Below are 26,871 nucleotides of genomic sequence, written 5' to 3'. Positions count from 1 at the left end.
ACCCTGTCCACTTAACAAGTATTCCCAGGTGAAATGCTCTGGAATAGACCATATATTTGTGAGATAAGAAAACCACTGTTCAGGAAATGACTCAAAACTATTTTTTAGTGATTTCTGATTTTATTAAAATAAAGCCCAGGAGAGACTATGAATAAATGACCTTTTATAACAACACAGTATGTGCAATCTTGGGACTATACATACAATAAGCATAGATACACAAAAGCCCCCTTGGTTCTTTGCTTCACACCCTATTCCCTCCATCTGAGGGTTGACAACAACTATTCATGACAAAGATATGACCATTCCTATAATGTTTCCAAGGGCATCACTGGAGAAGTGAGTAGTCTGTTAAGGTCAGAGTTAGAGTATAGCATCACCCACCATTGGTTTTTCTCAACTCCTCCACAAAGCAACCAGCTTCCTCTTGAACTCGATCCCCAAGACTCCTCTTCCCCATCCCCAAGTTCCACAGGGTCAGGAGGGAGAAATGCCAAGTCTCTTTCCATATCTTCCCATTGCTGAAAATGATTCCTACCAGGAGAGGAAACAGAAGCTAGGAGGGAGACTGTGTCACACATGGCAGCCTTAGAGATGAAACGAGGTATGTTTGGGGGTTCTTCAAATTCCTCTCTTCCATCCTCTCCACAGCCAGCCGTGGGTGAACCAATGCTGAACACACACACATGAACATCTACTAAGCCCTTCATTAGATCTTTTAGCCAAAGGCAAAATGTCTCTTCCAGAAAACTCCTCTCCCAGATCAATTAGGGCTTTTTTCACTGCTTCCTAACCATGCAAGACCTCAATGGGCTTCATACTGAAATATGAACGGTGATAGACTTTTGAGAGCTGAAAATGGAGATGCATGAATAACAAAAGAAGTCAATATTTGATAACATATTGTGCCTGGTACAAAATGTATTATCATCCTAGATGGCAGAGTAGAAGGATGTGCGCTCATCTTCTCCTGTGAGAACTCCAAAATTACAACTCACTGATGAACAACCATTGACAGGAGAATGTTGGATCTCACCAAAAACAGATACCCCACATCCAAGGGCAAAGGAGAAGCCACAGCAAGATGGTAGGAGGGGCAAAATCATGTTTGGAATCAAACCCCATACCTGCCAGAGACGCTCAGAGGGCTCAGGCAAACCTTGCGTGTACCAGGACCCAAAGACGCCACAGAGACTGAGCCAGAACTGTGTTTGAGTGTCACCTGCAGAGGTATGGGTCAGCAGTAGCCTACTGCAGGAGCAGGGGCTCTGGATGCAGTAGACGTGGGTATGGCATAAGCCCTCTTGAAGGAGGTCGCCATTAACCCTACAATAGACCCACCAGAACTTACATAGGACTGGGGAAACAGACTCTTGGAGGGCACAAACAAAACCTTGTGCACACCAGGACCAAGGAGAAAGGAGCAGTGACCCCACAAGAGACAGACCCAACTTGCCTGTGAGTGTCCAGGAGTGTCGGGTGGAGGCATGAGTTGGCGGTGGCCAGCTACAGGGTTGGGGTCACTGAGTGCAGCAGTGGGTGCCCGGGACATTTTGAAGGAAGTGGCCATTATCTTCATTACCTCCACCATAGTTTGGCCTCAGGTTGAACAACTGCGGGTGGGGGAACACAGCCCCACCCATCAACAGAAAATTGGATTAAAGATTTACTGAGCATGGTCCCGCCCATCAGAACAAGACCCAGTTTCCCCCTCAGTCAGTCTCTCTCATCAGGAAGATTCCATAAGCCTTTTACCTTTCTCCATCAGAGGGTAGACAGAATGAAAAGCACAATCACAGAAAACTAATCAATCTGATCCTGTGGACCACAGCTTTGTCTAACTCAATGAAACTTTGAACCATGCCATGTAGGGCCACCCAAGACAGATGTGACCAGGCGGAGAGTTCCGACAAAACATGGTCCACTGGAGAAGGGAATGGCAAACCACTTCAGTATTCTTGCCTTGAGAACCCCATGAACAGTATGAAAGGGCAAAAAGATAGGACACTGAAACATGAACTCCCCAGGTCAGTAGGTGCCCAATATGCTACTGGAGATCAGTGAAGAAATAATCCCAGAAAGAATGAAGAGACAGAGCCAACACAAAAACAATACCGAGTTGTGAATGTGCCTGGTGATGGAAGTAAAGTCTGATGCTGTAAAGACCAATACTGCATAGGAACCTGGAATGTTAGGTCCATGAATCACGGTAAATTGGAAGTGTCAAACAGGAGACGGCAAGAGTGAACACTAACATTTTAGGAATCAGTAAACTAAAATGTATTGGAATGGGTGAATTTAACTCAGATGACCATTATATCTACTACCATGGGGAAGAATCCCTTAGAAGAAATGGAGTAGCCATCATAGTCAACAAAAGAGTCCAAAATGCAGTATTTGGATGCAATCACAAAAATGAAAGAATGATCTCTGTTCGTTTCCAAGGCAAACTACCGAATATCACAGTAAACCAAGTCTATGCCTCAACCAGTAATGCTGAAAAACCTTAAGCTGAATGGTTCTTTGAAGACCTACAAGACCTTCTAGAAGTAACACCGAAAAAAGATATCCTTTTTATTATAGGTGACTGGAATGCAAAAGTAGGAAATCAAGAGATACCTGGAGTAACAAGAAAATTTGGCCTTGGAGTACAAAAAGAAGCAGGTCAAAGGCTAACAGAGCTTTGCCTAGCGAACACACTGGTCATAGCAAACACCCTTTACCAACAACACAAGAGAAGACTCTACACATGGACATCACAAGATGGTCAATACCAAAATCAGATTGATTATTTCTTTGCAGCCAAAGATGGAGAGCTCTATACAATCAGCAAAAACACCTGGGAGCTGATTGTGGCTCAGACTATGAACACTTCATTGCCAAATTCAGACTTAAATTGAAAAAAGTAGGGAAAACCACTGAATGGAAAACCATTCAGATATGACCTAAATCAAATCTCTAATGATTATACATTGGAATGAGAAATAGATTCAAGGGATTAGATCTGATAGAGTTCCTGAAGAACTATGGATGGAGGTTCGTGACATTGTACAAGAGGCAGTGATCAAGACCATCCCCAAGAAAGAGAAATGCAAAAGGCAAAATGGTTGTCTGACGAGACCATACAAATAGCCTCCTATTTGTAATAGAAAAGAAAAGACTTGAAAGGCAAAGGAGAAAAGGAAAGACATAACCATATGAATGCAGATTTCCAAAGAATAGCAAGGAGAGATAAGACAGTCTTCCTCAGTGATCAGTGCAAAGAAATAGAGGAAAGCACTAAAATGGGAAAGACTAGAGATCTCTTCAAGAAAATTAGAGATACAAAGGGAACATTTAATGCAAAGATGGGCACAATAAAGGACAGAAATGGTATGGACCAAGAAGAAGCAGAAGATATTAAGAAGAGGTGGCAAGAATACACAGAAGAACTATACAAAAAAGATCTTCATGACTCAGATAACCATTATGGTGTGATCACTCACCAACAGGCAAACATCATGGAATGTGAAGTCAAGGGGGCCTTAGGAAATATCACTATGAAAAAAACTAGTGGAGGTGATGGAATTGCAGTTGAGCTATTTCAAATCTTAAACGATGATGTTGCGAAAGCACTGCACTTAATATATCAGCAATTTTGGAAAACTCAGCAGTGGCCACAGGACTGGAAAAGTCAGCCTTCATTCCAATCCCAAAGGAAGGTAATGCCAAAGAATGCTCAAACTACCACACAAGTGCATTCATCTCACATGCTAGCAAAGCAATTCTCAAAATTCTCCAAGCCAGGCTTCAACAATACATGAACCAAGAATTTCCAGATGTTCAAGCTGGATTTAGAAGAGGCAGAGGAGCCAGAGATCAAATTGCTAACATCTGTTGGATCATCGAGAAAGCAAGAGAGTTCCAGAAAAACATCTATTTCTGCTTTATTGACTATGCCAAAGCCTTTGACTGTGTGGATCACAATAAACTGTGGAAAATTCTGAAAGAGATGGGAATACCAGACCACCTGACCTGCCTCCTGGCAAATCTGTATGCAGGTCAAGAAGCAACAGTTAGAACTGGGCATGGAACAACAGACTGATTCCAAATCAGGAAAGGGGTACATCAAGGCTGTATACTGTCACCCTGGTTATTTAACCTATATGCAGTGTAAATCATGAGAAATGCTGGACTGGACGAAGCACAAGCTGGAATCAAGATTGCCAGGAAAAATATCAATAACCTCAGATATGCAGATGACACCAGCCTTATGGGAGAAAGTGAAGAAGAACTAAAGAGCCTCTTGGTGTAAGTGAAAGAGGAGAGTGAAAAAGTTGGCTTAAAGTTCAATATTCAGAAAACTAAGGTCATGGCATGTGGTCCCATCACTTTGTGGATAGTAGATGGGGAAACAGTGGAAACAGTGACAGACTTTATTTTCTTTGGCTCCAAAATCACTGCAGATGGTGACTGCATTCATGAAATTAAAAGATGCTTACTCCTTGGGAGAAGAGTTATGACCAATGTAGACAGCATATTAAGAAGCACAGACATTACTTTACCCATAAAGGTCTGTCTAATCAAAGCTATGGTTTTTCCAGTAGTCATGTATGGATGTGGGAGTTGGACTGTAAAGAAAGGTGAGCACTGAAGAATGGATACTTTTGATCTGCAATGTTGGAGAAGACTCTTGAGAATCCCTTGGACAGCAAGGAGATCCAACCAGTCCATCCTAAAGGAAATCAGTCCTGAATATTCATTGGAAGGACTGATGCTGAAGCTGAAACTCCAATACTTTGGCCACCTAATGTAAAGAACTGACTCATTGGAAAAGACCCTGATGGTGCGAAAGATTGAAGGCTGAAGGAGAAGGGGGGATGAGGATGAGTTGGTTGGATGGCATCATTGACTCGATGGACCTGAGTTTGAGTAAACTCTGGGAGTTGGTGATGGACAGGGAAGCCTGGTGTGCTGTAGTCCAGGGAGTCTCAAAGAGTCAGACAAGACTGAGTGACTGAAGTGAACTGATTATGCTTTTATTCTGCCACATATAGCTTTAATATTTCTAAATTTAATACATAAATGCAATGATAACTGTTATAATTACCACTTACGGATGTTCTGTGATGCCAAGCAATGGCCCAATTTACTGGTACACAGATTACAATTAATCCTCATTTAACAGCTTATTTGTGATCTCCAAAGAAGAAGATTTAGCTTCTGAACAAGTGACCAAGTTTGATCACTCAAGAGCTTTCTTATAGCAGAGTTTTAAGTATGAAAAAGGACAGACAGCTTCTGACATAGACATCAGAAGGGGGACAGAGAGTGCCTCCCTTGTTAGTCTAGTTATATATTTTTTAATTGGTTATTACAATAAATCAAAAGAATGTCTCAAGGTTTAAAGATCTTACTAGACCCACTCCCACAATTTACACTTTATGAAGACAGGATTAGAACTAACAATAGAATGATCTTACCATACCCACTCCCATATATAGATTCTAAGATAACAGGATTAGTCAGAAGATTTTCAAGAAGGAGAAACTGTCCTCAGGCAGGATACATTGTTGTTATATAATCCCTAGTACAGAGTTTAAACTGAGTTGTTTGTTGTGTAATCATCAGTTCCAGGCTCAAAGAAGAAAAAAATAAAAACTTTTTATGTGACTAAGAGGAAGGAATGTAGAGGGGAAAAAAAAAAAAAAGATGTTTGTCCTTTCCTCCCCCTTGAGAATTCCAGACCCTTATCTCCTCTTCCAGAGCCCCAGGCTTCTTATCAACCTCCCTAGGAATTAGCTCTTTCAATATCAGCACCTTCAGCTGGTGTATTTGTCCTACTTATAAATAAGGAAACTAAGGTCAGGGAATTCCATTTCCCTTTCTAATGTTCTGTGGCTACTACATAGAAGATTTGTATTTGAAATCTTAGTCAGCCTCTTATTCTTGAGCAATGAATATATCAATCCTCAGGGCCCACCTTTAAACCATCACCCAGCTGACTGCTTCAGAACCACTTCCCACAGGAGAATATATTTGCTAGCCCTATGATGAATACTAGAATTCCATATTCTAAAAAAATAAATTCAGATAACTCTAATGCCCATCTTAGTTTGAGATGCACTGGTGTCATTAACACAGAAAGGGAGGAAGCATCATAGAGGCAGCACCAGGACATGCAGCATCTCCTGGAAGAACAATTCCTTCCATCCGACTGTATTCACAGGGTACAGATGGCAGCTTCCTGCAGAATCCAAATGAATGCTGCTGCCACCAGTAGGACCCTGACTGATGACTTCTTTCTTTCATTCATTCATCTTGGTCCTGCATGTAGAGCTATTTCCTTAATATTAATCACAACATGCTTCTTCAGAAAACTTCTACTTTCATGGCCATCTGAACAAAACACACTGCTTGTATAGTAGGAGACTACTGCAAGGAAACCTCTAATCACAAAATGCTTCACTTACCTTTAATCAAAAGTCATAGCAAATGCCTATAAAACAAAGGAAGGAACACTCCCAGCTTTTGCCACTTTATTATTATGATTCTACCATATGTGAAAATATGTTAAATATTTCTCTAGTCACAAAACACATTATTTTGTTCCTCTATTTATCAAATATCAAAATTTACAAACAGTAATTTGCTTCACACTGACTTGTTTTAACAGTGTGCTCATAAGTATATGCACTTATTTTTTAAATTGAGCTGAAATTACTTACCTTTTACACCACAGTGGAGAAGCATAAAGCCTACTTACATTGCATAAAGATTTGCCAATATTCTTAACATCTAATTGTAGGATGTTTCCAAGAATTGGGAGAGGTGTGGGGCTGGGCAGGAGCTTCCCTTTCCCAGAGCTCTGTTTCCAGAGTAAGAAGAGAAGCAGACAGGAAAGACAGAAAACTAGGACCACCGCCAGATCCACTGATGTCTTCTCTTCTTACTCAGACGACTGTGAGCCTGAAATCGAAAGCTTTTATAAGCTTTTATAAGCTACACATTCCCTATGCATTCAACTAATGCCTTACTAAAATAAACAGACCAATCAATCACATCCACTTTGCAAACTATTCTGAGTAGACTTTGCCCCAATGATAAAAATAAAAAAAAACTGTCCTTTAGTCTTGTTTTCCCTCTGTCCAAAGATGACTCTGGAGATGATCATTTAAATGCACTAGTTTGGGATACAGATTTGATCATTTTTTTAAAAAGTGCTTCCACTGTGCAGCCAGAATTTAGAAGCACTAAAATAAATATTTCAGTGTCCAAACTGGTCAATGATCAATAGCAAGTTTATGGCTTTGAAGACAATCTGTATATTCCTTGCCATATTTATTTATTTATCTCTATATTGCTTAAAAATTTTATCAGTGTATAGTTGATTTACAATGTCATGTTCATTTCAATTATATAGCAAAGAGAATCAGTTACACACATATATATATTCACTCTTATAAAAAACTTTTTATTCTGTATTGGAGTATAGTGGATTAAAAACGTGATAGTTTCAGGTGAACATCAGAGTGACCCAGCCATACATATACATGTATTCATTCTTCCCCAGATGCCCCTCCCATTCAGGCTGCCACATATTATTGAGCAGGCTTCTCTCTGCTATACAGTAAAACATTTTTGGTTATTCATTTAAAATGTAGCAGTGCATACATGTCCATTCCCCAAATCCCTTACTATCTTTTCCTCCATTCTTCTCCCCAGGCAACCATAAGTTTGTTCTCTAGGTCTGTGAGTCTGTTTCAGTTATGCACATAAGTTCACTTGTACCATTTCTTTTTAGATTCTGCATATAAGGGATGTCATACACTATTTCTCCTTCTCTGTCTGACTTATTTCACTCTGTGTGACAATCTCTAGGTCCATCTTTATTACTGCAAATGTCATTATTTCATTATTTTTCATGGCTGAGTAACATTCCATTGTAGGGCTTCCCTTGTGGCTCCGTAGAAAAGAATCTGCCTACAAAAATGCAGGAGGATACCTCATCAGTGGATTGAAGAGACGTGGTGTTGTGTCCAGTACTTGGGGCACTGGAGCAGTAGTTGTGACAACTAGGAGCACGATGCAATGCCAGCACTTTGCCTGGGCAATGAGAGGCTCTTTTGAATACCTGGCACTGTATAATCTTGAAGCAAATAGGCATGATAGTTGCCTTCATAAAGCTGCCAGCCTAACTGAGGAGGAAGAGAGAGAAGACAAACAGTTGAATTTCCAGGACCCCTTAGGCAAATAATCAAAGAAGGTAAAGGGAACCATTTTGTTCTTTTGCTGCATTAGAATCAGCAATTCTCCAGCAATCAAGCCCTGAGCCTCTGGAGTGGGAGCACTGACTCCAAGACCCTAGACTACCAGAGAATTAACCCTAGGGAGTATCAAATAGTGAGAACTCACACAAAGGAAACCACTTGAATACAAGACCCAGCATCACCCAACCACCAGTAACACCCTGTGCAGGATGCCTCATCTAAACAGTAAACAAAACAAAAATACAAACCCAATCATCGGCAGACAGGAGTACCAACTCATTCAGCCTTGCCCATCAGGAAAAACAAACAAAGAAAAACTCAGCACAAATCTCACCCTATACGAAACTTACACAAACCACTGTACCCAACTTAGGAGGGCAGAAACCAAAAGGAAGAAAGAATCCAACCTTGAAGGCTAGGAAAAGGAGACCTCAAACACAATAACTTAAAAAAAAAAAAATGAAAAGGCAGAGAAATACTGCACAAATGAAGGAACAAACTAGAAACACAGAAGTCCAAATAAATGAAGTGGAAATACGAAAATTACCTGGAAAAGAATTCAGAATAATTATAGTAAAGATGATCAAAAATCTTGAAAACAAAATGGAGAAAATGCAAGAATCAGTTAACAAAGACATAGAAGAATTAAAGAATAAACAAACAGAGATGAACAACAAAATTACTAAAATTAAAAATACTCTAGAACGAATCAATAGCAGAATATCGGAAGCAGAAGAATGAATCAGTGAGCTGGAAGATAAAATGGTGGAAATAACATCTGAAGAGCAGAATAAAGTAAAAAGTATGAAAAGAACAGAGGATAGTCTCAGAGACCTCTGGGACAATATCAAACACATAAACATTCAAATTATAGGGGTCCCAAAAGAAGAAGAAGAAGAAGAAAGAAAGTGTATGAGAAAATTTTTGAAGAGATTATAGTTGAAAATGTCCCCAACAAGAAAAGGGAAATCGTAAATCTAGTCCAAGAGGCACAGAGTCCTATACAGGATAAACCCAAGGAGAAACACACCAAGACACATACCAATCAAACTAACAAAGACTAAACACAAAGGAAGAATATTAAAAGCAGCAAGTGAGAAGCAATAAGTAACACACAAGGGAAACCCCATATGCTTAACAGCTGATCTTTCAGTAGAAACCCTGCAGGCCAAAGGGAATGGCAGGATATATTTAAAGTATAGAAGGGGGGAAATCTACAACCAAGATTACAGTACCTGGCAAAAATCTCATTCAAAATTGATGGAGAAATAAAAAGCTTTTCAGACAAGAAAAAGTTAAGAGAATTCAGTACCACCAAGCCAGCTTTACAACAAATGTTAAAGGGACTTATATAGTCAAGAAATACAAGAGAAGAAAAAAGATCTATATCAACCACAAACAATTAAGAAAATGGCAATAGGAACATATATATCAATAATTACTTTAAATATAAATGGATTAAATGGTCCAATCAAAAGACACAGGCTGAATGGATACAAAAACAAGACCCATACATATACTGAAAGGTTGTTGCTGAACCACCCAAAGACACCGGGATTCTTGGCCTCCGGAGGAGAAGAATTCAATCCGGGGCCAGAGACGAGGCTGGATCGCTCAGAGCTTTTGTGTAATAAAGTTTTATTAAAGTATAAAGGAGACAGAGAAAGCTTCTGACATAGGCATCAGAAGGGGGCAGAAAGAGTACCCCCTTGCTAGTGTTAGCCATGGAGTTATATACTCTCTAATTAGTTATTACAGTGAATCAAAAGAATGTTTGGAGGTTGTAAAGACCTCACCAGACCTACTCCCATAATTTACACCTTAAGATAATAGGATTAGCGAGAAGGTTTTTTCCAGAGACTGTCCTCAAGCAGGATACATTCCTGTTATATAATCCTAAGGAATGTAGAAGGACAAAAAAAGCTTGTCCTTTCTTCCTCCTTGAGAATTCCAGACCCCTCTCTCCTTGGGGACCCCTGAGCTTCTTATCAATCTGCCTAGGAATTGACTCTCTCATATACTGTCTACAAGAAACCCACTTCAGACCTCAAGACACATATAGACTGAAAGTGAGAGAATGGAAAAATATATTCCATGCAAATGGGAAGCAAAAGAAAGCTGGAGTAGCAATCCTCATATCAGACAAAATAGACCTTCAAATAAAAAAGATTACCAGAGATAAAAAAGGACAGTACATAATGATCAAGGGATCGATCCAAGAGAAAGATGTAAGAATTGTAAATATCTATGCACCCAACGTAGGAGCACCTCAGTACATAAGACAAACACTAACAGACATAAAAGGAGAAATTGAAAGTAACACAACAATAGTAGGAGAATTTAACGCCCCATTCACACCAATGGACAGATCATCAAAACAGAAAATTAATAAGGAAACACAAGTCTTAAATGACATATAAGATGAGATGGATCTCATTGATATCTTCAGGATATTCCACCCAAATGGAGAAGAATACACCTTCTTAAGTGCACATGGAACATTCTTCAGGGTAGACCACATCTTGGGTCACAAATCTAACCTCAGTAAATTTAAGAAAATTGAAATCATATCAAGCATCTTCTCTGAGCACAACGCTATGAGACTAGATATCAATTACAAGAAGAAAACTGTAAGAAACACAAACACATGGAGATTAAACAACACGTTTCTAAATAACCAACAGGTTACTGAAGAAATCAAAAGGGAAAACAAAAAATTTCTAGAAAAAAATGACAAAGAAAACATGACAACTCAAAACCTATGGGATGCAGTAAAACCAGTTCTAAGAAGTTTTATAGCAATACAATCCTACTTCAAGAAACAAGAAAAACACTGAATAGACAACCTAACTTTACACCTAAAACAACTGGAAAAAGAAGAACAAAACAATTCCAAAATTAGTAGAAGGAAAGAAGTCATAAAGATCCAAGCAGAAATAAGTGAAAAAGAAATGAAAGAAACAATAGTAAAGATGAATAAAACTAAAACCTGGTTCTTTGAGAAGATAAGCAAAATTGACAAGCTTTTAGCCAGACTCATCAAGAAAAAAAAGAGAGAGAGAGAAGAATCAAATCAACAAAATTAGAAATGAAAAAGGAGAGGTTACAACAGACAATGCAGAAATACAAAGGATTATATAAGAGACTGTTATGAACAACTATATGGCAATAAAATGGATAACCTGGAAGAAATGGAAAGATTCTTAGAAAAGTTTGATCTTCCAAGACTGAACCAGGAAGAAATAGAAATCATGAACAACCCAATTATAAGCACTGAAATTGACACTGTGATCAAAAATTGCCCCAAAAACAAAACCCCAGGACCAGATGGCTTCACAGGAGAATTCTGTCAAACGTTTAGAGAAGAGCTAATGCCTATCCTTCTAAAACTCTTCCAAAAAAATTGAAGAGGAAGGAACACTTCCAACCTTATTCTATGAGGCCACCATCTTCTTGATACCAAAACCAGACAAAGACAACAACAACAAAACGAAAACTAGAGGCCAGTATCACTGATGAATATAGACTCAAAAATCCTCAATAAAATTTGAGCAAACAGAATTCAGCAACACATCAAAAAGCTCATACACCATGATCAGGTTGAGTTTATTCCAGGGATGCAAGGATTTTTCAATATATGCAAATCAATCAATGTGATACATCATATTAGCAAATTGAAAGATCAAAACATTATGATCACCCAAATAGATGCATAAAAAGTCTTTGACAAAATTCAGCACCCATTTATGATTAAAACTCTTCAAAAAATGGGCATAGAAGGAAGGTACCTCAACATAGTAAAGGCCATATATGATAAGCCTACAGCAAATATTATTCTCAATGGTGAAAAACTAAAAGCATTCCCCCTAAGATCAGGTACAAGACAGGGGTGTCCACTTTCACCATTATTAATCAACATAGTTCTGGAAGTGCTAGCTACAGCAATCAGAGAAGAAAAAGAAATAAAAGGAATCCAGATCAGAAAAGAAGTAAAGCTCTCAGTGTATGTAGATGACATGATACTGTACATAGAAAACTCTAAATTTGGTATCAGAAAATTACCAGAGCTAATCAGTGAATTTAGCAAGGTTGCAGGATACAAAATCAATACACAGAAATCATTTGCATTTATATATACTAACAATGAAAAATCAGAAAGAGAAATTAAGGAAACAATCTCATTCACCATTGCAAAAAAAGGAATTAAATATCTAGGAATAAACTTACCTAAGGAGACAAAACTGTACCCAGGAAATTATAAGACACTAATGAAAGAAATCAAAGATGACATAAACAGATGGAGAGATAGTCCATGATCCTGGGTAGGAAGAATCAATATTGTGAAAATGGCTATAGTACCAAATGCAATCTATAGATTCAATGTGATCCCTATCAAATTCCTGATGACATTTTTCACAGAACCAGAACAAAAAATTTCACAATTCATATGGAAACACAAAAGACCCCGAATAGTCAAAGCAGTTCTGAGAAAGAAGAATGGAACTGGAACAATCAACGTTCCTGACTTCAGATAATACTATAAAGCTACAGTCAACAAGACAGTATGGTACTGGCACAAAAACAGAAATATAGACCAATGGAACAAGATAGAAAGCCCAGAAATAAACCCATCCACCTATGGGTACCTTATTTTTGACAAAGGAGGCAAGAATATGCAATCAAGCAAAGACAGCCTCTTCAATAAATGGTGCTGGGAAAACTGGACAGTTACATGTAAAAGAATCAAACTAGAATAATTCCTAACACCACACACAAAGATAAGCTCAAAATGGATTAAAGACTTAAATGTTAGACCAGAAACTATAAAGCTCTTAGAGAAAAACATAGGCAGAACACTCGATGACATAAATCAAAGCAAGAGATCCTCTATGACCCACCTCCTAGAGTAATGGAAATAAAAGCAAAAGTAAACAAGTGGGGCCTGATTAAACTTAAAAGTTTTTGCACAGAAAAAGAAACTATAAGCAAGGTGAAAAGACAATCCTCAGAATGGGAGAAAACAATAGCAAATGAAACAACTGACAAAGGATTAATTTCCAAAATACATAAGCAGCTCATACAACTCAATGCCAGAGAAAGAAACAACTCAATGCCAGAGAAAGAAACAACTTAATCAAAAAGTGGGAGAAAGGCCTAAACAGACATTTCTCCAAAGAGGACATACAGATGGCTAACAAACACATGAAAATATGCTCAACATTGCTCATTATTAGGGAAATGCAAATCAAAACTACAAGATATCACCTAACACTGGTGAGAAGGGCCATCAAAATATCTACAAACAATAAATGCTGGAGAGGGTGTGGAGAAAAGGGAATGCTCTTGCACTGTTGGTGGGAATGTAAACTGATACAGCCACTGTGGAAGACGGTATGGAGGAGATTCCTTAAAAAACTAGGAATAAAACCACCATATGACCCAGCAATCCCACTCCTAGGCAAATACTCTGAGGAATCCAAAATTGAAAAAGACACATTTATCCCATTGTTCATTGCAGCACTATTTACAATAGCTAGAACATGGAAGCAACCTCAATGTCCATTGACAGTTGAATGGATAAAGAAGTTGTGGTATATATACACAATGGAATATTGCTCAGCAATAAAAAGAAACACATTTGAGTCAGTTCTGATGAGGTGGATGAACCTAGAACCTATTATACAGAGTGAAGTGACTCAGAAAGATAATCATAAATATCATATTCTAACCCTTATATAAGAATCTAGAAAAATGGTACTGAAGAATTTATTTAAAGGGCAACAATGGAGAAACAGATATAGAGAATAGACTTATGGACTTGGGGAGAGGGGAGGAGAGGGTAAGATGTATGGAAAGAGTAACATGGAAACATCCATTACCACATGTAAAATAGATAGCCAACAGGAATTTACCGTATGGCTTAGGAAACTCAAACAGGGGCTCTGTATCAATCTGGAGGTGTGGGATGGAGCAGGAGATGGGAGGGTGGTTCAAAAGGGAGGGGATATATGTATACCTATGGCTGATTCATGTCTAAGTTTGAAAGAAAACAACAGAATTTTGTAAAGCAATTATCCTTCAATAAAAAAATAAATTTTTAAAAATGTAGGAGACTCAGCTTTGATCTCTGAGTCAGGAAGATCCCCTGGAGTAGGAAATGGCAACCCACTCTAGTATTCTTGCCTGAAAATCCCCATGGAAAGAGGAGTCCAGGGGGTTGCAAAGAGTCAGACACGACTGAGCAACTAAATACCAACAGCAATTCTATTGTATATACATGCCACATCTTTTTTATCCATTCCTCTGTCGAAGCACATTTAGGTGGCTTCCATACCTTGGCTATTGTAAACAGAGTTGCAATGAACATTGGGGTGTGTGAATCCTTGCAGGCCACATTTCTTTCCAATATATGCCTAGGAGTAGGATTGCAAGGTCATATGGTAGTTCCAGGAGTTAGTGATGGACAGGGAGGCTTGCCATGCTGCAGTCGATGGGGTCGCAAAAGCTGGACATGACTGAGTGACTGAACTGAACTGATGGTATTTCTATTCTTAGCTTTTTAAAGGAACCTCCATTCTGTTCTCCATATTGTTTGTATCAATTTACATTCTGTTGTGTGTAGATTTTTTTCAAGATGGCCATTCTACCGGTGTGAGGTAATACCTCATTGTAATTTTGATTTCTATTTCTTTTATAATGTGCAATAAGAGCATCTTTTCATGTGTTTGCCATCTGTATGTCTTCTTTGGAGAAATGTATGTTTAGGTCTTCCACCTATTTTTATTGGGTTGTTTGCTTTTTTTGATTCTCACCTGCATTAGCTGCTTGTATATATAGAAGATTAATCTTCTGTCAGTTGTTTCATTTGCAAATATTTTCTCTCATTCTGAGAGTTGTCTTTTCATCTTCTTTATGGTTTCCTTTTCTGTGCAAAGGCTTGCAAGTTTAATTAAGTCCCATTTGTTTTTTGTTTTGTTTTATTTTTATTTTCAGTACTCTAGAATGTGAATCAAAACAAAATTTCAGTACTCCAGAAACTGAATCAAAGAAAATTTACTGCAATTTATGTCAAAAAGTGTTCTTCCTATGTTTTCCTTTAAAAGTTTTATAGGAAAGTTTTAATGTAAGTTCAGGCCTTACATTTAGGTCTTTAATCCATTTTGAGTTTATTTTTGTGTATGGGGTTAGGAAATCTTCTAATTTCATTCTTTTATTTTTTATTTTTATTAGTTGGAGGATAATTACTTTACAATATTGTAGTGGTTTTTGTCATACATTGACATGAATCAGCGATGGATTTACATGTATTCCCCATCCCGATCCCCCCTCCCACCTCCCTCTCCACCCAATTCCTCTGGGTCTTCCTAGTGCACCAGGCTCAAGCACTTGTCTCATGCATCCAGCCTGGGCTGATGATCTGTTTCACCATAGATAATATACATGTTTCGTTGCTGTTCTCTCGAAATATCACACCCTCGCCTTTTCCCACAGGTCCAAAATTCTGTTCTGTACATCTGTGTCTCTTTTTCTGTTTTGCATATAGGGTTATCATTACCATCTTTCTAAATTCCATATATATGCATTAGTATACTGTATTGGTCTTTATCTTTCTGGCTTACTTCACTCTGTATAACGGGCTCAAGTTTCATCCATCTCATTAGAACTGATTCAAATGAATTATTTTTAATGGCTGAGTAATATTCCATGGTGTATATGTACCACAGCTTCCTTATCCATTCATCTGCTGATGGGCATCTAGGTTGCTTCCATGTCCTGGCTATTATAAACAGTACTGAGATGAACATTGGGGTGCACGTGTCTCTTTCAGATCTGGTTTCCTCAGTGTGTATGCCCAGAAGTGGGATTGCTGGGTCATATGGCAGTTCTATTTCCAGTTTTTTAAGAAATCTCCACCCTGTTTTCCATAGCGGCTGTACTAGTTTGCATTCCCACCAACAGTGTAAGAGGGTTCCCTTTTCTCCACACCCTCTCCAGCATTTATTGCTTGTAGACTTTTGGATAGCAGCCATCCTGACTGGCGTGTAATGGTACCTCATTGTGGTTTTGATTTGCATTTCTCTAATAATGAGTGATGTTGAGCATCTTTTCATGTGTTTGTTAGCCATCTGTATGTCTTCTTTGGAGAAATGTCTGTTTAGTTCTTTGGCCCATTTTTTGATTGGGTCATTTATTTCTCTGGAATTGAGCTGCAGGAGTTGCTTGTATATTTTTTAGAGTAATCCTTTGTCTGTTGCTTTGTTTGCTATTATTTTCTCCCAATCTGAGGGCTGTCTTTTCACCTTGCTTATAGTTTCCTTTGTTGTGCAAAAGCTTTTAAGTTTCATTAGGTCCCATTTGTTTATTTTTGCTTTTATTTCCAATATTCTGGGAGGTGGGTCATAGAGGATCTTGCTGTGATTTATGTCAGAGTGTTTTGCCTATGTTCTCCTCTAGGAGTTTTATAGTTTCTGGTCTTACATTTAGATCTTTAATCCATTTTGAGTTTATTTTTGTGTATGGTGTTAGAGAGTGTTCTAGTTTCATTCTTTTACAAGTGGTTGACCAGTTTTCCAGCACCACTTGTTAAAGAGGTTGTTTTTTTTCCATTGTATATTCTTGCCTCCTTGGCCAAAGATAAGGTGTCCCTAGGTTCGTGGATTTATCTCTGGGCTTTCTATTTTGTTCCATTGATGTATATTTCTGTCTTTGTGCCAGTACCATACTGTCTTGATGACTGTGGCTTTGTAGTAGAGTCTGAAGTCAGGCAGGTTGATTCCTCCAGTTCCATTCTTCTTTCTCAAGATTACTTTGACTATTCGAGGCTTTTTGCATTTCCATACAAATTGAGAAATTATTTGTTCTAGTTCTGTGAAAAATACCGTTGGTAGCTTGATAGGGATTGCATTGAATCTATAGATTGCCTTGGGTAGTATAGCCATTTTGACAATATTGATTCTTCCAATCCATGAACACGGTATATTTCTCCATCTGTTTGTGTCCTCTTTGATTTCTTTCATCAGTGTTTTATAGTTTTCTATGTATAGGTCTTTTGTTTCTTTAGGTAGATATACTCCTAAGTATTTTATTCTTTTTGTTGCCATGGTGAATGGTATTGTTTCCTTAAATTCTCTTTCTGTTTTCTCATTGTTGATGTATAAGAATGCAAGGGATTTATGTGTGTTAATTTTATATCCTCCAAGTTTACTATATTCGTTGGTTAGCTCTAGTAATTTTCTGGTAGAGTCTTTAGGGTTTTCTATGTAGAGGATCATGTAATCTGCGAACAGCAAGTGTTTCACTTCTTTTCCTATCTGGATTCCTTTTATTTCTTTTTCTGTTCTGATTGCTGTGGCCAAAACTTCCAACACGATGTTGAATAATAGTGGTGAGAGTGAGCACCCTTGTCTTGTTCCTGATTTCAGGGGAAATGCTTTCAATTTTTCACCATTGAGAGTAATGATTGCTGTGGGTTTGTCATATATAGCTTTTATTATGTTGAGGTATGTTCTTTCTATTCCTGCTTTCTGGAGAGTTTTAATCATAAATGAGTGTTGAATTTTGTCAAAGGCTTTTTCTGCAACTATTGAGATAATCATATGGTTTTTATCTTTCAATTTTTTCATGTGGTGTATTACATTGATTGATTTGCAGATGTTAAAGAATCCTTGCATTCCTGTGATAAAGCCCATTTGGTTATGATATATGATTTTTTTAATATGTTGTTGGATTCTGTTTGCTAGAATTTTGTTAAGGATTTTTGCATCTATGTTCATCAGTGATATTGGCCTGCAGTTTTCTTTCTTTCTTTTTTTTTTTTTGCATCTTTGTCTGGTTTTGGAATTAGCGTGATGGTGGCCTCATAGAATGAGTTTGGAAGTTTACCTTCTTCTGCAATTTTCTGGAAGAGTTTGAGTAAGATAGGTGTTAGCTCTTCTCTAAATTTTTGGTAGAATTCAGCTGTGAAGCCATCTGGTCCTGGGCTTTTGTTTGCTGGAAGATTTCTGATCACAGTTTCAATTTCCTCACTTGTGATGGGTCTGTTAACATCTTCTCTTTCTTTCTGGTTCAGTTTTGGAAAGTTATACTTTCCTAAGAATTTGTCCATTTCTTCCAAGTTGTCCAATTTACTGGCATAGAGCTGCTGGTAGTAGTTTCTTATGATCCTTTGTATTTCAGGGTTGTCTCTTGTGATCTTTCCATTTTCATTTCTAATTTTGTTAATTTGGTTCTTCTCCCTTTGTTTCTTAATGAGTCTTGCTAACGGTTTATCAATTTTGTTTATTTTTTCAAAAAACCAGCTTTTAGCTTTGTTGATTTTTGCTACAGTCTCTTTAGTTTCTTTTGCATTTATTTCTGCCCTAATTTTTAAGATTCCTTTCCTTCTAGTAACCCTGGGGTTCTTCAGTTCTTCCTTCTCTAGTTGCTTTAGGTGTAGAGTTAGGTTATTTATTTGACTTTTTTCTTGTTTCTTGAGGTAAGCCTGTAATGCTATGAATCTTCCCCTTAGCACTGATTTTACAGTGTCCCTTAGGTATTAGCTTGTTGTGTTTTCATTTTCATTCATTTCTATGCATATTTTGATTTCTTCTATGATTTGTTGGTTATTCAGAAGTGTTTTATTTAGCCTCTATGTGTTTGAACTTTTAATAATTTTTTTCCTGTAATTGAGATCTAATCTTATTGCACTGTGGTCAGAAAAGATGACTGGAATGATTTCAATTTTTTTTAATTTACCAAGGCTATATTTATGGCCAAGGATGTGATCTATTCTGGAGAAGGTTCTTTGTGCACTTGAGAAAAAGGTGAAGTTGATTGTTTTGGGGTGAAATATCCTATAGATATCAATTAGGTCTAGCTGGTCCATTGTGTCATTTAAAGTTTGTGTTTCCTTGTTAATTTTCTGTTTAGTTGATCTATCCATTGGTGTGAGTGGGGTATTAAAGTCTCCCACTATTATTGTGTTACTATTAATTTACTCTTTCATACTCGTTAGCATTTGCCTTACATATTGTGGTGCTCCTATGTTGGGTGCATATATATTTATACTTGTTATATCTTCTTCTTGGATTGATCCTTTGATCATTATGTAGTGTCCTTGTTTGTCTCTTTTCACAGCCTTTATTTGAAAGTCTATTTTATCTGATATGAGCATTGCGACTCCTGCTTTCTTTTGGTCTCCGTTTGCGTGAAATATTTTTTTCCAGCCCTTCACTTTTAGTCTGTGTGTGTCCCTTGTTTTGAGATGGGTCTCTTGTAGACAGCATATATAGGGGTCTTGTTTTTGTATCGATTCAGCCAGTCTTTATCTTTTGGTTGGGGCATTCAACCCATTTACATTTAAGGTAACTATTGATAGGTATGGTCCCGTTGCCATTTACTTTGTTGTTTTGGGTTTGCGTTTATACAACCTTTCTGTGTTTCCTGTCTAGAGAAGATCCTTTAGCATTTGTCGAAGAGCTGGTTTGGTGGTGCTGAATTCTCTCAGCTTTTGCTTGTCTGTAAAGCTTTTGAATTCTCCTTCATATCTGAATGAGATCCTTGCTGGGTACAGTAATCTGGGTTGTAGGTTATTCTCTTTCATTACTTTATGTATGTCCTGCCATTCCCTTCTGGCCTGAAGGGTTTCTATGGATAGATCAGCTGTTATCCTTATGGGAATCCCTTTGTGTGTTATTTGTTGTTTCTCCCTTGCTGCTTTTAATATTTGTTCTTTGTGTTTGATCTTTGTTTATTTGACTAATATGTGTCTTGGGGTGTTTCACCTTGGGTTTATCCTGTTTGGGACTCTCTGGGTTTCTTCGACTTGGGTGGCTATTTCCTTCCCCATTTTAGGGAAGTTTTCAGCTATTATCTCCTCGAGTATTTTCTCATGGTCTACTTCTTTTTGTCTTCTCCTTCTGGGACTCCTATGATTCGAATGTTGGGACATTTCACATTGTCCCAGAGGTCCCTGAGGTTGTCCTCATTTCTTTTGATCCTTTTTTCTTTTTTCCTCTCTGCTTCATTTATTTCCACCATTTTATCTTCTACCTCACTTATCCTATCTTCTGTCTCCACTATTCTACTGTTGGTTCCCTCCAGAGTGTTTTTTTTATCTCATTTATTGCATTATTCATTTTTAATTGACTCTTTTTATTTCTTCTAGGTCTTTATTAAACATTTCTTGCATTTTCTCAATCCTTGTCTCCAGGCTATTTATCTGTAACTCCATTTTGTTTTCAAGATTTTGGATCATTTTTATTATCATTATTCTAAATTCTTTTTCAGGTAGATTCCCTATCTCCTCCTCTTTTGTTTGATTTGGTGGGCATTTTTCATGTTCCTTTACCTGTTGGGTATTTCTCTGCCTTTTCATCTTGTTTAGATTGCTGTGTTTGGAGTGGGCTTTCTGTATTCTGGTGGTCTGTGGTTCCTTTTTATTGTGGAGGTTTCACCCAGTGGGTGGGGTTGGACGATTGGCTTGTCAAGGTTTCCTGGTTAGGGAAGCTTGCATCGGTGTTCTGGTGTGTGGAACTGGATTTCTACTCTCTGGAGTGCAATGGAGTGTCCAGTAGTTAGTTTTGAGATGGGTCTATGTGTTAGGCGTGACTTTGGGCAACCTGTATTTTGACGCTCAGGGCTATGTTCCTGCATTGCTGGAGAATTTGCGTGGTATGTCTTGCTCTGGAACTTATTGGCTCTTGGGTGGTGGTTGATTTCAGTGTAGGTATGGAGGCTTTTGGATGATCTCTTATTACTTAAAGTTCCATGTAGTCAGGAGTTTTCTGGTGTTCTCAGGTTTTGGGCTTAAGTCTCCTGCCTCTGGATTTCAGTTTTATTCTTCCAGTAGTCTCAAGACTTCTCCAACTATACAGCACTGATAATAAAACTTCTAGGTTAATGGTGAAAAGATTCTCCACCGTGAGGGACACACAGAGTGTTTCACAGAGTTCTATGAGGAAGAGGAGAGGGAGGAGGGAGATAGAGATGAGCAGGAGGAGAAAAAAGGGGACTCAAGAGGAGAGAGACAGATCTATGCAGTTGTCTGTTCCCAAAGTGTTTTCTGTAGCCCAGACACCCACAAAGATTCACAGAATTGAATTGGGAAGAGAAGGGGAAGGAAGGAAATAGAGGTGTTCTGAGGTAGAAAATGGAAAGTCAAAAGTGGAAGAGAGTAATCAACACACTCCTGAGTAAAAATGGGTACTGAAGGTTGGATTCTTAAATGTCCAAAATTGATATCAAATACTGAAAAACAAAGATTAAAAATCTAGAATAGAGGTTAGACTCTTAAAAATACAATATTAAAAACAAAAATCATCTCCTTTCGAAGATGATGGGCTGCTTTTCTGGGAGCCTGATGTCTTCTGCTAGCGGTCAGAAGTTGTTTTGTGAAGTTTGCTAGCGTTCAAATGTTCTTTCAATGAATTTATAGGGAAGAAAGAGGTTTCCCTGTCCTATCCCTCGGCCATCTTCTCTAATTTCATTCTTTTACATGTAACTGTCTAGTTGTCCCAGAACCACTTATGAAGATACTGTCTTTTCTCCATTGTATATTTTTGCCTCCTTCATCATAGATTAGGAGACCCTAGGTGCATGGGTTTATCTGCCACTCATATATATAGAGTTTTTCTTGCAATATATTTAACACTAGGATATGTTATCCTTGAAGATGAAAGGTTTTAAAATATTTTAATGTACCATGCTGCAGTGTTACAGCTACATCTACATAAAATAGCTAATGATGATGTTTCAGTTCAGTCAGTTCAGTAGTTCAGTCATGTCCAACTCTTTGCAACCCCATGGACTGCAGCACCCCAGGCTTCTATGTCCATCACCAACTCTCAGAGCCTACTCAAACTCATGTACATCATGTCAGTGATACCATCCAACCATCTCATCCTCTGTCATCCCCTTCTCCTCCCACCTTCAATCTTTCCCAGCATCAGGATCTTTTCAAATGAATCACCTCTTTGCATCAGGTGGCCAAAGTATTAGAGTTTCAGCTTCAGCATCAGTCCTTCCAATGAATATTTAGGACTGACTTTTTTTTTTAGGATGGACTGGTTGGATCTCCTTGCTGTCCAAAAGACTCAAGAGCCTTCTCCAACACCACAGTTCAAAAGCATCAAGTCTTTGGTTCTCAGCTTCCTATATAGTCCAACTCTCACATCCATACATGACTACTGGAAAAGCCATAGCTTTGCCTAGATGGAACTTTGTTGGCAAAGTAATGTCTCTGCTTTTTAATATGTTGTCTAGGTTGGTCACAGCTTTCCTTCCAAGGAGCGAGCATTTATTAATTTCATGGCCACAGTCACCATCTGCAGTGATTTTGGAGCCCAAAAAATAAAGTCTCTCACTCTTTTCATTGTTTCCCCATCTATTTGACATGAGGTGATGGGACTGGATGCCATGATCTTAGTTTTCTGGATGTTGAGTTTTAAGCAAATTTTTTCACTCTCCTTTTCCTCTTTCATCAAGAGGCTCTTTAGCTCTTCACTTTCTGCCATTAGGGTGGTATCATCTGTGTATCTGAGGTTATTGATATTTTTCCCAGAAATCTTGTTTCCAGCTTGTGCTTCATCCAGCCAGGCATTTCGCATGATGTACTCTACATACAAGTTAAATGAGCAGGGTGACAATATACAGCCTTGACATACTCCTTTCCTGATTTGAAACCAGTCTGTTTTTCCATGTTCAGTTCTAACTGTTGCTTCTTGACCTGCACACAGATTTGTCAGGAGGCAGGTCAGGTGGTCTGGTATTCCCATCTCTTTTTTTGATTGAGATGTTTAAGATCATTCAAATATCAAGATGGAGTAACTATGGTTCAGGTGGGTACCTTGAGTAGTCATTGTTGAATATGGACATGTTTCTGTATCACTGAGAATTGGAATGTTCTGAACTGTATCAAATTCAAGGATACAACTGGTCATTTTTTAAAGAATATACGCTAGCAGCAGCTAGCTGAAATCTTGAAGTTTCAAAGATACCAATGTCCGCCCCTCCCAAACTCACAAGTAAGAAAGAGATCATTTCAAATCTCAACCACATTTTTTCTTAACAAAAGCACCTCCTTGTCAATTCCAATATTAATTCTTTTGTATTGTTTTGGCTGTGTCACATAGCATGCAGAATCTTAAATCCTCAATCAGGGATGGAACCCTACTACATGCCCCTGTAGTGGAAGCATGGAGACCTAATTATTGGACTGAGAGGGAATTCCCAGCAAGTGTAACTATTTTTTTTTTTTTTTTACTTTGATGGTAATTCTTGACAAACAATTTATGTAACCTTGTGTTTTTATCTTTATAAGCTTCCCTTGTTTTGCAGTCAAGCAGAATACAATTCAAGTGCTTCTTGGAGCTTTGTCTCCTGGGCTGCAGTTGTAATAAAACTCAGTTAAAACCTCTTTATTTCAATCAGGTCTCTGTTCTTGTAATTCTTGGTTGAACACTAACATAATTGAAGCACCTTGAATGACCAAACACAAATTAAGTAATTAGCTAATTAAATTTATATGTCTTTTACCATGAAATATTTCTTTTCCCTCCCCAACCAAAAAAAAAAAAAAAAACCACTCAAAAACAGAGACTATCATTTTGTATTTTTCAAATGGGGAAAGGGAGCTTTTGAGAAAGCAGGAGAACTTCACAGGGTCCTACAGATGATAATTAAAACTAAGATCGAAACTGAGATCTTCTGATATCCATTTATTGCACTTACTTATTACAGAAGAAAAAATTTAGCAAAACCAAACTAAAATGCTGCCAACACAAATAATCAATAAGCAGTCTATAATAAGGAATAGAAAAGAGTTTTATCTGAGCCAAACTGAGAACTGTAGCCCAGGAGACAGTCTCTTAATAGCCTTGAGAAACTTCTCCAGAGAAGCATGGTTTTCATCAGTTTTATGTCTCCTCAGAGCAGAGGTCATAGATCAAACACGACAAAGTTTCAAAAGAGACAGATTAGCATGTACACAATGAGGTAGTGTGACCTTTACATCTGAGAAGGAAACCTTATCTTCAATGGACTACTATTATGAGTACCATAGCAAGGGAGGTATTTTATCCCTATTTTCGAAGTGGACATTCTTACTTCTGGATAATTTATCTTTTAATGCTTAAAGTAGATGTACACATATGATACCTGGAGGAGGAAATGGCAACCCACTCCAGCATTCTTGCCTGGAAATCCCATGGAAAGAAGAGCCTGGCAGGCTATCTCCACAGGATCACCAAGAGTTGGACATGACTGAGCAACTGAGCACGCACGCACAATGTATGATAAGTTGAGGCCATAAGACAGGCTGTTCTAGTTATCATAAAGTTCAGGATAAATCATGTGTAAGCTGAATGACTTCCTTGCATCTTAATAAATGAAAATTTCTTCAAACATCTCCCATCATGTTACTCTGAATGTACATCTGACTGGCTATTCATAAAATAATAGGCTTCATATTAAATAGATGTCCTTTGACTCCAAGGATTAAAGCGTCACTGATTCTCAAGAGAGAAAATACAAGATAGGGATTCTCCCCTCTCCAGCACTGCAGAGGTGAGATTTGCTTAGGGAACTGAGGGAAGAGCCAATCTCAAGATTTTAGTGGGGAAGGCTTGAGAACTTATGGCTCAAGCCTCCTAGTTGCCTCCAGAAGCAACTGCTTCTGTTCTGTTTTGGAGTTTGTCTTTGTAAGAAATAATGAAATAAAGTATGCACAGTGCTAACCAAAATTTTAGAAAACCAAGGCCTGATTGAAATAAAAAGATGTTTACTGGAGGTTTGTTAGTACTGTAGCCAGGGAGATACAGAATTGTGTCTTGAATTGTGCTTTCCTGAGCTACAAAATGGGGGAAACTTTTCAGATATGCTTTGTATCCTTGACAATACTTCGCTTTCTCCATTATTTGGATTTTAGCCATTTTATACTTGGGTAGTGGTGTCTATTTGTTAATTTTGTTTGCAAGTTCCAAATGATATACAATGTTAAGCATTTTTCAGATGCTTTATTGTTATCTGTGTATCTTCTTTCATGAGGTGTTTGTTCAGATTTTTTGCCCATTTTTAAATTTTTTGTTTTTTAATTGGAGGAAAATAGCTTTACAATGTTGTGATGGTTTCTGTCATACAGAAATGCAAATCAGCTGTAATTATAGGCTCCCTCTTGAACCTCCCCCCCTCCCCCATCCCACCCTCTAGATCGTCAAAGAGCACCAGGCTGGGCTCCCTGTGCTGTACAGCAACTTCTAACTGGCCATCTATTTCACACATGGTAATGTATGTATGTCTTTGCTACTTTCTCCATTCTTCCCACTCTCTCTTTCCCCTACTGTGTCCAGAAGTCTGTTCTCGATATCTGCATCTCCATTCCATCCCTGCAAATAGGTTCATCAATACCATTTTTCTAGATTCCATATTTAGGTGTTAATATATATTTGTTTATCTCTTTCTGACTTACTTCACTCTGTATAACAGGCTATAGATTCATCCACCTCATAGAAGTGACTCAAATCCATTCTTTTTTTTTTTTATGGCTGAGTAATAATCCATTGTATATATGTACCACATCTTTACCCATTCTTCTGTCGATGGACATCTAGGTTGCTTCCATGTCCTAGGTATTGTAAATAGTGCAGCTGTGAACACTGAGATACATGTGTCTTTTTCAATTATAGTTTTCTCAGGGTATATGCCCAGTACTGCGATTGCTGGGCCATATGGTAGTTTTAGGGGTTTCTCAGGTGGCACTAGTGGTAAAGAACCTCTCTGCCAATGGAGAAGACTTAAAAGATGTAGGTTCAATCCCTGGGTTGGGAAAATCCCTGGAAGAGGGCATGGCAACCCACTCAAGTGTTCTTGCCTGGAGAATTCCCATGAACAGAGGAGTCTGGAAGGGTACAGTCCATAGTGTTTCAAAGAGTTGGACATGACTGCAGTGACTTAGCACATGCACACATGGTAGTTTTATTCCTAGCTTTTTAAGGAATCTCCATACTGTTCTCCAAAGTGGTGTATCAATTTACATCCCCACAAACAGTACAAGGGGGTTCCCTTTTCTGATTATTTACCTAGAGTTTTCAATATATGTTTACAGCTAATCCAAGTCTATTTTTTAAAAAATTCAATACTGTTTCATATGAAGTGTAAGTACCTTATAAAAGTGTATCTAAGGTGTTTCTCCCCTGACTAATATCACTGTTGTCATTTATCTCACTTATCCATAAGATATATTCACAAAATACATTATTGCTATATTTTCAAATAGACTATTCTGTTAGACCAACTAAGAACAACAAAAATGAAATTGTTATGTTACCTTCCATTCTTTTTTTCTGAGACAATATACTGAAGTAAACTCAAAATGGATTAAAGATATAAATGTAAGAGTGCAACCATTAAATTCCTAAAAGAAAACATAGTCAGAACACTCTGACATAAATCATAGAAGTATTTTTTTGGATCTATCTTCTAAAGAAAGGAAACAACAGGATAAATAAACAAATAGGCCCTAACTACGCTTAAAAGCTATCACACAGAAAAGGAAATCATCAACAAAATGAAAAGACAACCTCTCAAATAAATGAAAATATGTGCAAATTACTTGTTCAAGTAGGCATTAAAGTGCAAAATATATAAA

At 37.9% G+C, this 26,871-nt stretch overlaps 1 pseudogene; it reads right to left on the bottom strand.

Annotated features, from left to right (window-relative positions):
• The window catches only part of LOC122708551, a 72,290-nt pseudogene extending 46,785 nt beyond the window's left edge, over positions 1–25,505 (bottom strand).
• Between the last annotated feature and the right edge of the window lie 1,366 nt (positions 25,506–26,871).

The sequence above is a fragment of the Cervus elaphus genome, chromosome 15, assembly GCF_910594005.1.
Source record: "Cervus elaphus chromosome 15, mCerEla1.1, whole genome shotgun sequence".
Classification (NCBI taxonomy): domain Eukaryota; kingdom Metazoa; phylum Chordata; class Mammalia; order Artiodactyla; family Cervidae; genus Cervus; species Cervus elaphus.
This window is presented reverse-complemented; position numbering and strand designations above follow the sequence as displayed.